The sequence below is a fragment of the Meriones unguiculatus genome, chromosome 1, assembly GCF_030254825.1.
Source record: "Meriones unguiculatus strain TT.TT164.6M chromosome 1, Bangor_MerUng_6.1, whole genome shotgun sequence".
Classification (NCBI taxonomy): domain Eukaryota; kingdom Metazoa; phylum Chordata; class Mammalia; order Rodentia; family Muridae; genus Meriones; species Meriones unguiculatus.
In genome coordinates, this window is record NC_083349.1 from 46,215,907 (window position 1) to 46,230,893 (window position 14,987).

Below are 14,987 nucleotides of genomic sequence, written 5' to 3' on the forward strand. Positions count from 1 at the left end.
CACAACATCTCCTCTACCTAAATAAGAGGCCACTTATGAAACAAGAGTGTGCCAAAAATTAATCCCCAGAGTGATGAGAGGAGTTGAAACTAGTTTATTCAATAAAGTTAAACCTTGAAGTGGAGAGGAGACTTGAACATCTCTGTACCAATGGAGGAAATAGCTATTAAAAGAGCCAGCTTTAAATTGTCTGCACAGTGGACAAGCCAGTGACTTGCCTGAAGTTTTTCCTCAGAGTGATTTCTTACCTTTCCTGTAGCAAGCAATTTATGGCCTGACTTCCATAACTCTGACCAACCAAACGGACCAATGAAAATTCTCCAATGTAACAAGGACCTCCAGATCTTAGCATAACTGACTCCATGATGGAAGTACCATTCAGGCTGTAAAACTCAGCACATAGACAGCACCACCTGCCAAAAATGAAAACAAAGACCTAATCCATCAAAGTCCATAGTCCTGGGAAAGTTTCTAACTGCACTGACCTTGCTTTTTGGCTCTGGAGTTCTGTTTCTGGCTAACTGTTCCTGTTAACTAAAATATGTCAGCCTAGGACATGGTTTTTGTGATTAAAAGCTCATTCTGAAAAAGGCTCAGGGCTACACTGGGATCCCAAACGCCCAGAGTAATCGCTGGCTGGTTAATAAAGACTTTCTATTGACTTGAACCTGTGTCTGATCAGTCTCCTCTGGTGAACACTATACAACACCTGGAGTTTGGAGTTGAGGGCAAGATACGTTGAGTTGTTTTTTGTTTCTTTGTTTGTTTGTTTTTGTTTTTGTTTTTTGGCTGAGAGACTGTCAAGAAGGGTTGCTAAAAGAAAGTGCTCTTCAGCACAAAAAAGCTTTTGATACAGCATCTCACCTTACCTTAAAAAACAACTTGGCATCCATTTGCAAAGGAGTTTAGTCTAAGAGCTTAATACCTCAGCAAAGTATTTAGATAAGAATCTGCAGATTCTGGGTGGCTGTGATAAGAAATAAATTGGGTGTTCCCACAGTTGAATTTTTAATGCTTATTCTGATTAACTTGTTATGCATTTCAAGATATCAAACTTATGATATGAAGAGTAGTGTTTTTTTGTTTGTTTGTTTTCTTTTTTAAGGCATTCTTCAGGCTAATGAAATGTCTTAGCATGTGAAGGCTCTTGGTGCCAAGACTGACAACTGAGGTCAATCCCTGGAACTTACATAGAGAAATGGCTCAGTGGTTGAGAGCACATACTTTCAGAGTATTCAAGTTTCCTTCCTGGCATCATATATGGCAGTTCTCAACCACATGTAATTCTAGCTTGGGGGTGGGAGGAGATCAGCTGCCTTGCTGTACTGACATGCACACAACCACAATCACACATGTACTCAGAAACAGTAAAAACCAAATCTTTTAAAAATGTCTACGAAATCTCTGATCCATATTTATTGCCCTGCACAAAACTAAAGTCCAAGTGGATCACAGACCTCAATATAAAACCAGACACATTAAATTGGTTAGAAGAAAAAGTGGGGAAGAGGCTTGACCTCATTGGCACAGGAGACAACTTCCTGAACAGAACACCAACAGCACAGGCTCTAAGAGCAACAATCAATGAATGGGACCTCATGAAACTGAAAAGCTTCTGTAAAGCAAAGGATAATGTCATCAGAACAAAACTACAGCCTAGATTGGGAAAGAATCTTCACCAACCCTATATCTGACAGAGAGCTAATATCCAGTATTTATAAAGAACTCAAGAAGTTAAACAGCAACAAATCAACTAATCCAATTAAAAAATGGGGTACAGAGCTAAACAGAGAATTCTCTGCAGAGGAGTATCGAATGGCAGAGAAACACTTAAAGAAATGTTCAAAGTCCTTAGTCATCAGGGAAATGCAAATCAAAACAACCCCGAGATTTCACCTTACACCCATCAGAATGGCTAAGATGAATAACTCAAGTGACAACACATGCTGGAGAGGATGTGGTGAAAGGGGAACCCTCCTCCACTGCTGGTGGGAATGTAAACTTTTACAACCACTTTGGAAATCAATCTGGTGCTTTCTCAGACAATTAGGAATAGTGCTTCCTCAAGATCCAGCTATACCACCCCTAGGCATATATCCAAAAGATGCTCAGGTATACAACAAGGGCATTTGCTCAGCCATGTTTGTACCAGCTTTATTTGTAATAGCCAGAAGCTGGAAACAGCCCAGATGTCCCTCAGTTGAGGAATGGATACAGAAATTGTGGTACCTCTACACAATGGAATATTACTCAGTGATAAAACAAACAAACAAACTAACTAACAAAACAAGGAAATCATGAAATTTTCAGGTAAATGGTGGGAACTGGAAAAGATCCCAGAAGCAGAAAGATACCCAGGGTATATACTCACTCATAAGTGGATACTAGACATATAATATAGGATAAACATACTAAAATCTGTACACCTAAGGAAATAATCAGGAAGGAGAACTTTGGCTAAAATGCTCAATCCCCATCCAGAAAGGTAAAGAGGACGGACATCAGAGGAGGGAGAAAACAGGGAACAGGACAGGAGCCTACCACAAAGGGCCTCTGAAAGGCTCTACCCTGCACGGTATCAAAACATATGCTGAGACTCATAGGCAAACTTTGGGCAGAGTGCAGGGAATCTTATGAAAGAAGGGGGAGATAGAAAGACCTGGAGAGGATAGGAGCTCCACAAGGACAGCAACAGATCCAAAAAGTCTGGGCACAGGGTCTTTCCTAAAACTGATACCCCAGCCAAGGACCATTTATGGAGATGGCCTGGAACCCCTATACAGAGGTAGCCTATGGCAGTTCAGTATCCAAGTGGCCTCCATGGTAATGGGGACAGGGACTGTCTCTGACATGAGCTGATTGGCCTGCTCTTTGATCACCTCCCCTTGAGGGGGGAGCAGCCTTACCAGGCCACAGAAGAAGACAATGCAGCCACTCTTGATGAGTCCTGATAGACTAGGATTAGAGGGAAAGGGGGGAGGGCCTCCCTTTTTAGTGGACTGGGAGAGTGACACAGGTGGGGAAGAGGGAGGGTGAGATTGGTTGGGGAGGATGGAGGGAGGTACAGGGGGGATACAAAGTGAATAAACTGTAATTAAGAAAAATAAAAATAAATAAAAAAGTCTACAAAATCAACAGACGTGTCAGTGCTTTTTGATCTTATCAATGGTGTGAATTTAAAATACCATGACTCATGAGCCGTGTACTAAGCCAAGAGTAAAACCTATAAGGCACTGAGCTTTAAGAAACTGGCTTGAATGATTCAGAATGAGTAGTAAGGTTGAATGAGTCACTGCTGGGCATTATTGAATACTTTGTCAATATCAGTCCATTTGATTCCTGCAACAGTCTTGTCGGGTGGGTAGTTACTATCATGCCCACTACCCAGATGGGTCAACCAGGGCAGAGCAATTCAACCAATTATCTACAAAGGACTTTTCCTTCCTTCCTTCCTTCCTTCCTTCCTTCCTTCCTTCCTTCCTTCCTTTCCTTCCTTCCTTCCTTCCTTCCTTCCTTCCTTCCTTCCTTCCTTCCTTCCTCCTTCCTTCCTTCCTTCCTTCCTTCCTTCTTTCTTTCTTTCTTTCTTTCTTTCTTTCTTTCTTTCTTTCTTTCTCTTTCTTGTTTTCTTTCTAAATTTTCTGTCTCAGCCAGTTTACCTTGAATTAAATCTGAATTTTGAATTCTGGGGGTTATACTGACTGGTTTAACTCTCCAGTGTTGGTAGAAACTGGCGAATTTCAATAAACTGCAGCATAAATAAAGTGGAGGGCTTGAACTGCCCCTGATACCTAAAGCTGACTCTGTCCCCTACTGTCCCTTGGTCCTTTCAATCTGACTACTCTATCAATGTAAATGTTTGCTTTCTGAGCTGCCCTTCCTTCCCTAGACTTGGAAGAGCATCACCCAGACTGCCAGTTCTTTACCAAATGCAACTGTAAAGCCTTATATGTTTGGTCAGATAATTCCTTACAAGGATGGGAAGGCCACCAATAGTGAAAGCATGCTAAAGAACATACATGAGAAAGCATGAGGTTGGAATCTTACTTTCCTATGCCCCAAATTAACTATTAAAAATAGACCAGATATATAAACTCTAAAATAATAAAATCTTTGTATGAAAGCATTGGGAGAAAGCATAATGAAATGGAATTTGGCAATAATTTCTTGTCTATAGCACCACACACAAATAATACACACACACACACACACACACACACACACACACACGTAAAAACAGACACATCAGACTGCTAAAAAGAAAGGTCACTATCAAAAAGGTAAAAAGGCAATCCAGAGAATGAGAAGAAATACTATAAATCATAGGTGTGGTTAGAGATTAATTAATACACAGTATGATTGCCAGTCTTCATTGCCAGTGTTGTTGGATCAACTAAGATAATAGTAGGAAAAAAAAAAAAAGAAGTAAGGGGTATATGTTCAACCATATTGTCAAACCTCAGAGAACATCAAGAAAGATGTTGGATGTTTTTGTTTGTTTGTTTGTTTTGCACTTACCCCTGTGATCTATACATGAGAAAGCAGCTTAAAGTGGGAAGAGTTTATTTCACACATTCAGATGCTTCTGTCCATTTCACCGGGTCCCATGGTTCTGACCTGTGGTGAGACAGTCCATCATGGTAGCCAGAAGGTGGAAAGAGTGATAATTCCTGCTGGAGTGGGCTTCTTCTCTGTTCCTAGGTTATTGGGTGAGACCACCCAAATTTAGGCTGGGCCTTTTCCTCCTCAGACAATCCTCTCTGGAAATGCCCTCAATGACCCACCAAGGCGTGTTTTCCTAACTCCTCCGGCATGTCTCAATCCAATTCAGCTGACGATCAAGACCCCAGACATGATAATACTGGTGAATGGACTAAAAGTTTAGAGCTTTGTGTTCCTTTTTAATTATCAAAACAGATTACAAGAAACAACCTAAAAGGGAAATGTTTTATTTCAGTTTCAGCTCAGCGTTGGCTGGGTTTATTGTTTGGGCCTGAGTCAAGGAAGAGTATGGCTGTGGAGAGTGATAGAGTGTTCCTCTGATGACAACCAGGAAAGAGAGACGGCAAGAGACAGGAAGAGGGCAGGGAAAAGATACACTGCAAAGTTACACTCCCAGGACCTGCTTACTCTAATTAAGTCCTAACACCTAAGCTTTCAGCATTTCCCAAAATAGCACAAACTGGCTGGGGACTTGTGAGCCCAAAAGCTGTCCCTAATCCTTTCGTTGAAAAAGCTCAATTCAAAGGCTCATGAATTTTCAACCTAAAAGAACTAAAAACTTGGGAAGAAGATGGAAATGAAAGGGTATGGGTTGATGAATGGGTACGGGTTATGGTTTAGAACATGAAGTTCTACAGTGTTACTGCACAGGAGGGCAAGTATAGACAACAATAACGTTCTCTCCGCCCTGCAGAGATAGAAGAAACAATTTTAGAAGGTTGTTGTTGCTGTTGTTGGTTTGGTTTTTACTGTAAAGAAGTAAATGGGTTGAAGAGATGGCTCAGTGGGTTAAGATCACCCGTTGCTTTCCAGAGGGCCCAGGTTCAATTTATAGCACGTGCATGGAGGCTTAAAACCATTCATAACTCTAGTTCCAGGGATCCAATGCCCTCTTCTTGCCTCCACCCCATGGCATGCCTGTAGTACATACTTACATGCAAATGATACTCTCACACGCATAAATAAATCTTTTTAAAAAGAAATATTTGAGCAGGTAGATGTACATAATTAGACTTAAGCATTGCACAACATGTAATGTTTAAACATTACAGTGTCCCACAAATATGTATTACTTTTTATGTTTTCATGTGTTAATAAATATTGTGTTCATTAGCTTTTTGTTGCTGTTATAAATCATTCCCGATGCAAACAACTTAGAAGAAAGATTTACGCGGGCTCATGGTTTCAGAGGTTTCATGGTGGGCGGGGCCTGGTGCAGCAGAGAAGCTCATCTCTCATCAGCCAGGAAGCAGGGACAGAATGCCCCACACTCTGCCTTCCTCCCTCGTTGAAGATCCTTTATTCGCTTCCAGGACCTCGAGGCATCAATGGTGCCGCTCTTTGTTAGGGTAGGTCGTTCTCTCACTTACTCAGTCCTTCCCGGAAACATCTTCGCGGACACGCCCAGATGTGCGCTACCCTAATCTCTTGGCCATACCTCAGTTCGCTCAAGTTGAGAGTCAAGAAGAACCGGCACAAAAATCAGCTGCAGTTTTGAAAAGAATCGAGAACTTGTAGTACAAGAATCGCTTGACTAAAGTTAAGAGAGGGCAGCTTAAGATCCAGCCTCGGTGGGAGACAGCTTCTGAAGCGGATGCCAGTCAGGGTTCAACGACACTCTATAAGTGAAAAGCTGACCTTGCCATTTGCACGAGTTACCTGACTCAGGACCAAGAAAGACCTGTAGGAACAAGGACTGTGGTGGAGTTCCACTACAAAATTACTGCATCCCAGGTATAGTGTTTATTTAAAAATAAATGTCTGGGGTTAGAGAGCTGGCTCGGTGGTTTAAGATGCTTGCTGCCTTTGCGGAGGACCCTGGTTCAGTTCACCAGCAAGAAGGCGGCATCTTACAACCATCTGTAACCCCAGTTCCGTGGAATCTGACACGCCAGGCACATAGGCTGGGGCAGATACATGCGAGCAAAGCCTCATACACAGAAGATATGAAACAAATCTTAAAAATGAGTCAACATAGGGGGCTGGCGTGGCGGTGCATCCTTTTCATCCCGTCACGGAGGAGGAAGCAAGAGGCAGGCAGGTCTCTGAGAGTTCCGGGGTAGCCTAGTCTACATAGCATGTTCTAGGACAGCCAGGGCTACATAGACCCTGACTCAAAGGGGGGAAAAAACGTAAAATGAATTTATGAAGATGAATGTAAATGGATCAATGTACAGACAGGCTATTTTAATGTGTTCTTAAGACCAAGTCTTCAGCAGCTGGCTGGCTTTGAAGTCTATGTAGCTGAGGCTGGTCTTGAACTTCTGACTTTCCTGGCTAAGAACTGAGATTACAGGCATGTGTAAACCATACTTGATAAATTCTATCATTTTTTTAAAGAATGTTTTGTTTATTTTTTTTATTTATTTTATTTTTATTTTTTTGAGTTTTCCTACTTTACACATTAAGAAAAGAAATCAATAGCTTTATTTTTCTGGGAGAATTAGATTTTCTGTGATCTTTAGAGAAATTACTTTCAAGGCTTACTTGTGATCTCATTATTTCTGAAATAGGTTTTAAAAGTTCTGTTTTGGTAAAAATACAGCTAACTAGAGAGAATAAATGAAAATGATATTGTAGAAGTTGGATCACTGCAAATTAGTTATCCAACTATTTGAGGAGGAAGAAGGTAAATAGTGAAAAACAAACAAAAATGAAGGTTTGAGTGAGAAGGAAGGCTCTTGGTTGTAGAAAAGACTCAAGAAAGAATTTCCTTCAAGCTTGAAGAGCCACATTTATTCTTTGCCAGGAGGACAGGATACAAAGCCTGGGGAGGAGCCATGAGGTCACTCTGCTAGGAGCTCCAGCAGCTAGCTGTCAAGGGAGGGAGCACTCCAAATCCTCCGGGCCGTGACACTTCAGACAAGGCACAGAAGGACCCACATTTACAGCATTTTATGGTTAATTGAGAGAAACACTTATATTCAGTCCTGAGGGGGAAACTAATTACAGTTACAGTGTGTCATTATGAACTCTAGGCTTTTTATTTAGCGTCTGCAAGAGCCCTGTGAAACCACTTTATACGCAGGGATATGGAGGAACAGACAGCTAGCTCGCGCTGAGTCATATAGCATGCAGGTAGCTGAGGTGAGCATCGGAGTCTACACGCAGTTATTCCTCTGAATAAGTCCTAGACTGATTTTAAGTGGGGACAAGAAGGTTACATCATAAAAAGGCAAATGCTGAGACATCATTGGGTTTGGTACCAAAAGAACACTTTTTTTTTTCTTTTTAAATAGCCAAAAAACATCTGGCTTCAAATCACCACTTGGCTGCTTATCAGTAGTCCCACAGCTTTGGGTTAGTTCATTTTCTCTGTCTCACTTTTCTTATCTGTGACAGAGGGTTATTGGCAGCATTGACTTTAGACAGTGCCATTAGGACCAACCATGAAAGATCCAAATGTGTACAGTCATTAACTCAGAGGACACCTGTACCTTCTTTCACCTGTGTTTCATCTCCTCGGGCAGTAATCTTTGCACTAGAGGAGCTGTAAAGAGAGATATTACAAATGCAGGTGGGTTGTCCCAGTCAGATTTTAACAGACTGATAAGTGATGGGCAGTTTGAGTTGTGGCATCAACTTGAGAGTCATTGACTGATAAGGCAGCTATAGATGTGAACACAGAATAGTCCTAGGGAAGGATGCTGCATAAGGAGAATAGATGGTTTGAGAATGAAACCATGTGCCTTTTAAACATGGCAGTCCCAAGAGTAACAGCCTGGGCCCTGCCTACCCCCAACATGTCAGGTTCAGCTACTGTCCTAAGAGTTTCTCACGGGTGATAGGAAACTAGGCAACATCTGCCTCCCTTTCTCATAAAGTCCCAACCAAATGGAGGTACAACTCCACCACAATTCATTCCGGGGAACCAGTGAGTTTATTAGGCTTATTTACAGAGCAATGGGTGAGAAGTTAGGAGCAAGCAGCCACACTAGAAGGTCGGTACCCTACACGGATGATAATGCCCTTGTGGCTCTGGAGATGGAGCCCTGTCCATAGTCCTTCCCAGCCTATGTACTTCTATCTTCTTCCTGGGGCCATTTGCAATTAGATAGGAAGAAATTGCATGCAGCTGGATGGTGAGGTATGACTGGATACTTGGGTGGGAGTCCCATGACCTCCCCTGCCTTTCCTTCTATGGGAACTATCAAGAGTCAACAAGCCCACAAGCCCACCTGTGACCATTTTTTGCAAGTGACCATCTTTTGCAAGTGACGCAGGTAATCTTGGGATGACTAATGTATTGTTAGATTATCAATGGTCAACAAGGCCAGCTGTGGTGACCTCTTACTCACAGGCACAGCTGAACTCATGGCAATGGTGGCAGTTTGGCTTGGAGATGAGTCTGCATCAGAGCCACCCATCCTTAAGAAGCCAATGGTACAAACAACTGACAGTGAAAAGCAGAAAGGGGAGAGCTGTTTTATGTGGCCACATTGAGAAAAGAGACAAAGAGGTCCAGTGACCTCCCAGGTCCATATTCTCAATGAGGCCACACTAAATAACTCCCCTCCCCCTGCTTTTTACTATGACGTGCTTTTTGGTTTACTGAAAAAGGATGGCTCAGCCTAGTTTATTGGGACCATGAAGTGTTTGGCTCTGACTCTTAGTAAATCTGACAACAAACTCACAGATCATGAAGAGACAGAAGGCATTTTTGGATGTCTACCATTTGCAGTGAGTTGGCCCCAGAGGGAGAAGAGAAGTGTGAGGGTTCAGCCAGAGAAGACTTCACACTGTTATTTAGGAGAAATACTTTGGGAACTCAAAGAAATAATCTTTGCCACCTTTGGTCAAAACACATAAAAAGAACTCCCTATTCCAGGAATGTAGCATTTGCAAATGAGCACAGCTGCTTTCATTTAGACACAGAATCCTCCTCAAATCTATGAAGATAAAGTACAATCAACTACCCAACTGACTTTTCAGAGGACTTTATAAACAGATTTTCTCTTTTTACATGCGTTTGTCGCATGTGAGTGTATGTGCATTCATGTACAACATGCAGAAATGCGCGTATTTTTGTGTGTGCATCTGAAAGTATACACTGAGGTTGAAGTCTGGAATCTTCCATGATTGCTGCTCACCCGAATCTTTCTGACACTCTCTCAGTCCAGCCCAGAGATTAATATGGCTTGACTTGCTGGCCATCTTGCCCCAGGGATTTCCTTTCTCAGGCTGGACTTACAAGCCAGCCTTCAGTGCCCTGGCACATATGTGTGTCTATGGATCTGGATTGCAGTCCTCTTGCCTGCTTGTCAGTTTAATCCCCTAATCCCTGAACTAAAAACAAAATGCAAGAAGGGAATGAATAAAAAGAAAGAAAAAGAAAGGAAAGGAGATGGCAGGCAGGCAAGAAGGAAGCAAAAGGTGCATTCAGTCACTTGCATTAACATTCAAACTAATTTTTTATTGCAAGTGTCAAATATAAAAAAGAATCAGTTAAAGCACCCAGAAAGGTGGTTTCCATAATCCTATGTTTATATTATCACATCCCTTCCGTCTAAAGAGTTCTTCTGAAACATAGACCTTTCAGAAACCATGAGTAGATTTTACAACCCTTTCCCATTTCCTGTGTGCACAGCAAATCTTATACAAGAGATAAGATTTTGAGTCAGGCTGACTCCGACTGAAATATGAATGTTAGCAATTAACCAGAGATACCACATTTGATCAACTATTTAACCTTGCTGACCCTTGATTGTGCTATTTTGGCAGTAAGAATTGTATTGGGTTTTTTTGTGCAGATTAAATGAAATGATATGTATAATGCCCCAAACAAATAGATGTATAATAAATGGTAGCCTTGAAGGTATTTAATATGGAGATAAGACCAGCCAAAAGGACAAAATAAACCAGAAAACATTCCTTGAGAGGAAAGAAAGAGGTGTAGGCAGAACAACAAAACTCTAGCACTTTTCATTCTTATTAGGGAAGCTGTGTGAGTTCCGAAGGCCACTTGGGGTGCTGAAATCTGCAGAGTAACTCACGCTATATCTGTCAAGGGATGTGCTGCTGGAGTTCATTTTGAGGCTAGCTATGGAGATAAGCTTGCGTCCCCCCCCACTTCAGACCCCAGACACTCTTAGAGTGTCCTCCAAGAGCCCTTGATCAGGGATGGGCTGGTCACACAGTCCTGTTCTAGGGGAACAAGAAAACAATAAAACAGCCCAGAATAAAAATACCGTGGCTTAGAAACAGAGAGAGACTAAATACCTTGAGTTAAAACACTGTGTTACATAAATAGACAGATCATTCCAAAGCACCTTCTCCAAGCAAAAGCCTGGCTACAGTTTATGCCACGATCAAAAACTACCCGCGCTACTAGTAACTAATTAAAGTCTCACCCAGGGTAAGATTTTCTGCCCTGGACTCTTACTTGTTTGTCAGAGGCTCCAGTCGACTGTTTTGTTACAAAGGTACCCTAAAGCTGCTGCTCACTGTTTTATTATTTTACTCCAGCTTAGTAAACTTAGTAAACTCACTGATTCAAAAGAACAAGAGCGAAAACAGGACTCAGAAGATGGCAAGAAATCTTCGCCAGATTCAAGAGTTCAAAGTTCATTTTAACTCTGTTCACGTTCAAATGAAACTTGAACCCCTCTTAAGGGATCTGAGTGAAATCAACTATCTGGTTTAGCATGTGTACAGAAACCTAGTTTACTAGTTGCTGCTATGATAAATTACCAGTCACAGGCACCTCGGAGGAGAGGTTCATTTGGGCTCACAATATAAGGAATGTGGTCCACCGTGGCAGTGTTTATGGCTAGGGCATAACTTATCTCCAGGGCAGAGAAAGAGCTGAGAATGAGACGGGGAGCAGGGCTGGAATGCAAGCCTCAAGGCCAACTTCTAGTCTCTCACTCCTGCCAGTGTCCATGCGAGATTCCCCAGAGGTTCCCAGCTTCCTGAAACAGCACTGCCAGTTGGTTAGCAAGTGTTGAGATGCGCGAGCCAGTGGAGATACTTCACATTCAACTGTAACAGTGACAGCTTAGCGGTTCAAGGGAAAAATGGTTCCTAGGCGACACTTCTAAGATGTGTGACCTCCACGCAGCCAGTGAGGGGAGGAAGGTGGGCCTGCACACATCAAGGAAGAGCGGATCCTTTTATTTTAGCGCAGCGGTTCTCAACCTGCGGGAGCACGTCACGCATTCTGCATATCGGATATTTACATTACAATTCATAATGGTTGCAAAATTATTATAATAAAATCATAAAATTCTTATAATAAAATAGCAATGAAATAATTTTACAGTTGGGGGGGGTCACCACAACATGAGGAACTGTAGTAAAGGGTTGTAGCATTAGGAAGGTGGAGAACCACTGCTCTAAAGGAATATGAAATGGACTCACGTGGAGGGAGAAAGAGAACCAAACCGGTTGGGGAACCCGGAGGGCCAGCTGGTTTTGCCATTCCTACTTCTCTTTGTTGGTTTGTTCATTACCACCTAGGAACTATTTGCATATCTTCAAGTAACAAAATTTTTGCATTGGTTTGAAAAAAATTGCTTCTCCCAGTGAATGGGCTGCCTTCCAAGGCTGACCAGTTCAGTTCTCTTCCTCTGAATCTTTCAAAATCTCAAGAGGAAAAAAGTGGTTATAATGACTTCCTTCGAGCAGAAGCTCTTTGCAGCTGTAACAACGTCACTTCCCAGTTCTCAGACCCTGCTGTGTCTGAAATCGGTCTCCATAGGTTTCCTGTATTAGCCTGAGTCACCCCAGCATCCTTCCAATAAGTCCCTTTTCTCCTGAAGCCAGGAGAGAACTCCAAGCCACTGAATTGCCACACAGTTTACAGAAAAAGGGATTTGTGAAACCAAGTGTGTGATGGGAGTCAATCTATGAAGCTATTTCGAGGAGGGGTGGAGGGGTGGGCAAGGAGCCAGAAGGCCTGCCAATTAATTTCCCAGGCTTCCTTGCAGTTGCAGCTAGATTTTTGGTAAAGGTTGGTCTTGGGGAAAGACTAATAGAATGAAAGACGAGAAAAGCTGTGAGTGAAACTGGGGATGGAGGGGACCATGGACTCCTAAGTTTTTACAGCTTCAGGGCCATGCAGACCTTCAGCTTCCTGGAAGATAGCAGCCACTGTTTAACGGCAGCAGCGGTTACAGAAAGGCGAGCAGACAGCCCTGTGTTGAAGCCCAGCTCCAGTATCTATTTATACTGTTATCTTGGGCAAGAAAATTAGCTAAGCCTCAATTTCCTTCATAGGGGTGTTATGTAGATGAGCGACATAAAGCTGTGTACATAACACAACATATGAAAAGGGTCTGGCGTTCAGAAACCACTTCAGGCATTTCAGTTTTCTGTATTACCTTCCCTTGGCACTTGCCAGGGCATGATCTGGATTTATGAACACAGATTCCTAAGATTTCATCTCAGTTAATCTTGTCCTGAGAACTAAGGTGCAATTAAAAAAAAAAACTATAACAACAAAAGCTAGCTCACAACAGAAATGGACTCTGTGAGAAAGTCAAACATAGGGGAAATTCAGTAGTATATCTGGTAGGGAATGCTCGATGAAATTTCTAGAAAACCTGTTTCTCAGAAGAGAAATGTGATGCCAAAACAAAAGTGTCACTTTGGGTACATCTGGTTCAAACATAAGTGAGGAGTCCTAATCAGAAGACTTATGGTCCTGTGCAAGCAGGGACATTACATGCATTTTTGGAAGAAAGAAACCGGCTGCAGATATTTTTATAACTGAGCTGTTTCTTATCTGTTTGTGCAGAAATTTCACATTTCCCAAGGTTTTGCATGAGTCCTAGCAGATGTCGAGAGAGAAAAAAACGCATCTTATCACAGGATCTCCTGCACACTCTCAGTGCTCAGACACTAGAGAGAAGCATTTGCAGTCAAGAGGGAATGAATAGAAATGACCAGAAGGCCTGGATAATGGCTTTGCACACAAAGATGCTGTTTCTGGATCACTAGCTCATGCAGTGCCAGTTAGGGGGGATGCTTTAAGGACCCTCACCCCTGACCATCTAAGTTGAGATGAGAAAACACTAGGATCTGTTCCTAAGTTACACATGGGTCTGCAAGGTCTCCTGCAAGAGCTCCTGTAGGAGCTCTCCTTGGAAGGCACTAGCATTTGTCTTCTGGGCTGGTGTGGGCTGGCTTCTTGCCTCTAAGAGAAGGAGTACCAGGGAAGAATCAGGTCACACAACAGTGTGAGGCTAGTGAGGGAACCTCCCAATGAGAATTCCCCAACCTTTGACTCCAGCCACTTATTTGCAATGTAGTCGTCAGTTTAAGGGTACTCGATTTCACATCTTTCCTTTAAAATTATAAAAACAAAACAAAACAAAAAGTCCTCAACATTCTTAGCCACTGGGTAACTGTAAATTAAAACTGCTTTAAGATCCCATCCCACCACAGTTGGAATGGCCATTATACCAGGAAGACAAATGCCAACCACTGGTGGAAAGGAAATTTACATACTGTTGGGGGAATATGTAAATGAGCCCAACAACTTTGGAAATCAGCCTGGAGGTTTCTCAAAACACTAAATCCTCTGAGTCCCTCTGTTCCAAGATGGATGAAGCTGTGGCAGTCCTGCAGGCTCATCATGCCAAAAAGGAAGCTGCCCAGAAGTTGGGCACCATTGCCGCTGCTACCTCCTAGACAAGGAAAGAGAGTCAAATGCCAGATAACTCCTCACGGCATTCAGCTAAGGTTGGAAGACTGCCTAGTTCGTCTGTGGACCTCCACACCCAGAACCACAAGTTGCAAATTCAATAGGTCATTTTGTATCAAAAGGTCAATTATGAAGCACCTACAATTGTTCAATTATGAGAATTATATTCTCTGGGTTCAGATCTGGCCCAGATGGTGATAACTTTTTTTTTTCTATTGTGGGTTCTGATTTTTCCCCCCAGAAACTGGTTTTGATGTCCCCATGACTTAAGTTTCTCAACAAAAAAATAAACTGTCTATAAAACTTGCACAAAAAGAAAAAGAAAAAAGAAAGAAAGACAGGCAGAAAGAAGGAAAGAAAGAAACTGCCCTAAAACCTAGTATGGTGATTTGAATAAAAATGGCCTCCATAGGCCCATATTAGAAAGTGTGGCCCCCTGGGGGTGGGCTTTGTGGTTTCAGAAACTCAAGCCAGGCCTAGTGGCTCCCTGTCACTTCTTGCTGCCTTCAGATTCATATATAGAACTCTCACCTACCTCTCCAGCACCATGTCTGCCTCCATGCCACCATGCATCCTGCTACGATGACAGTGAACCAGCCCTCTGAACTGTAAGCCAGCCCTA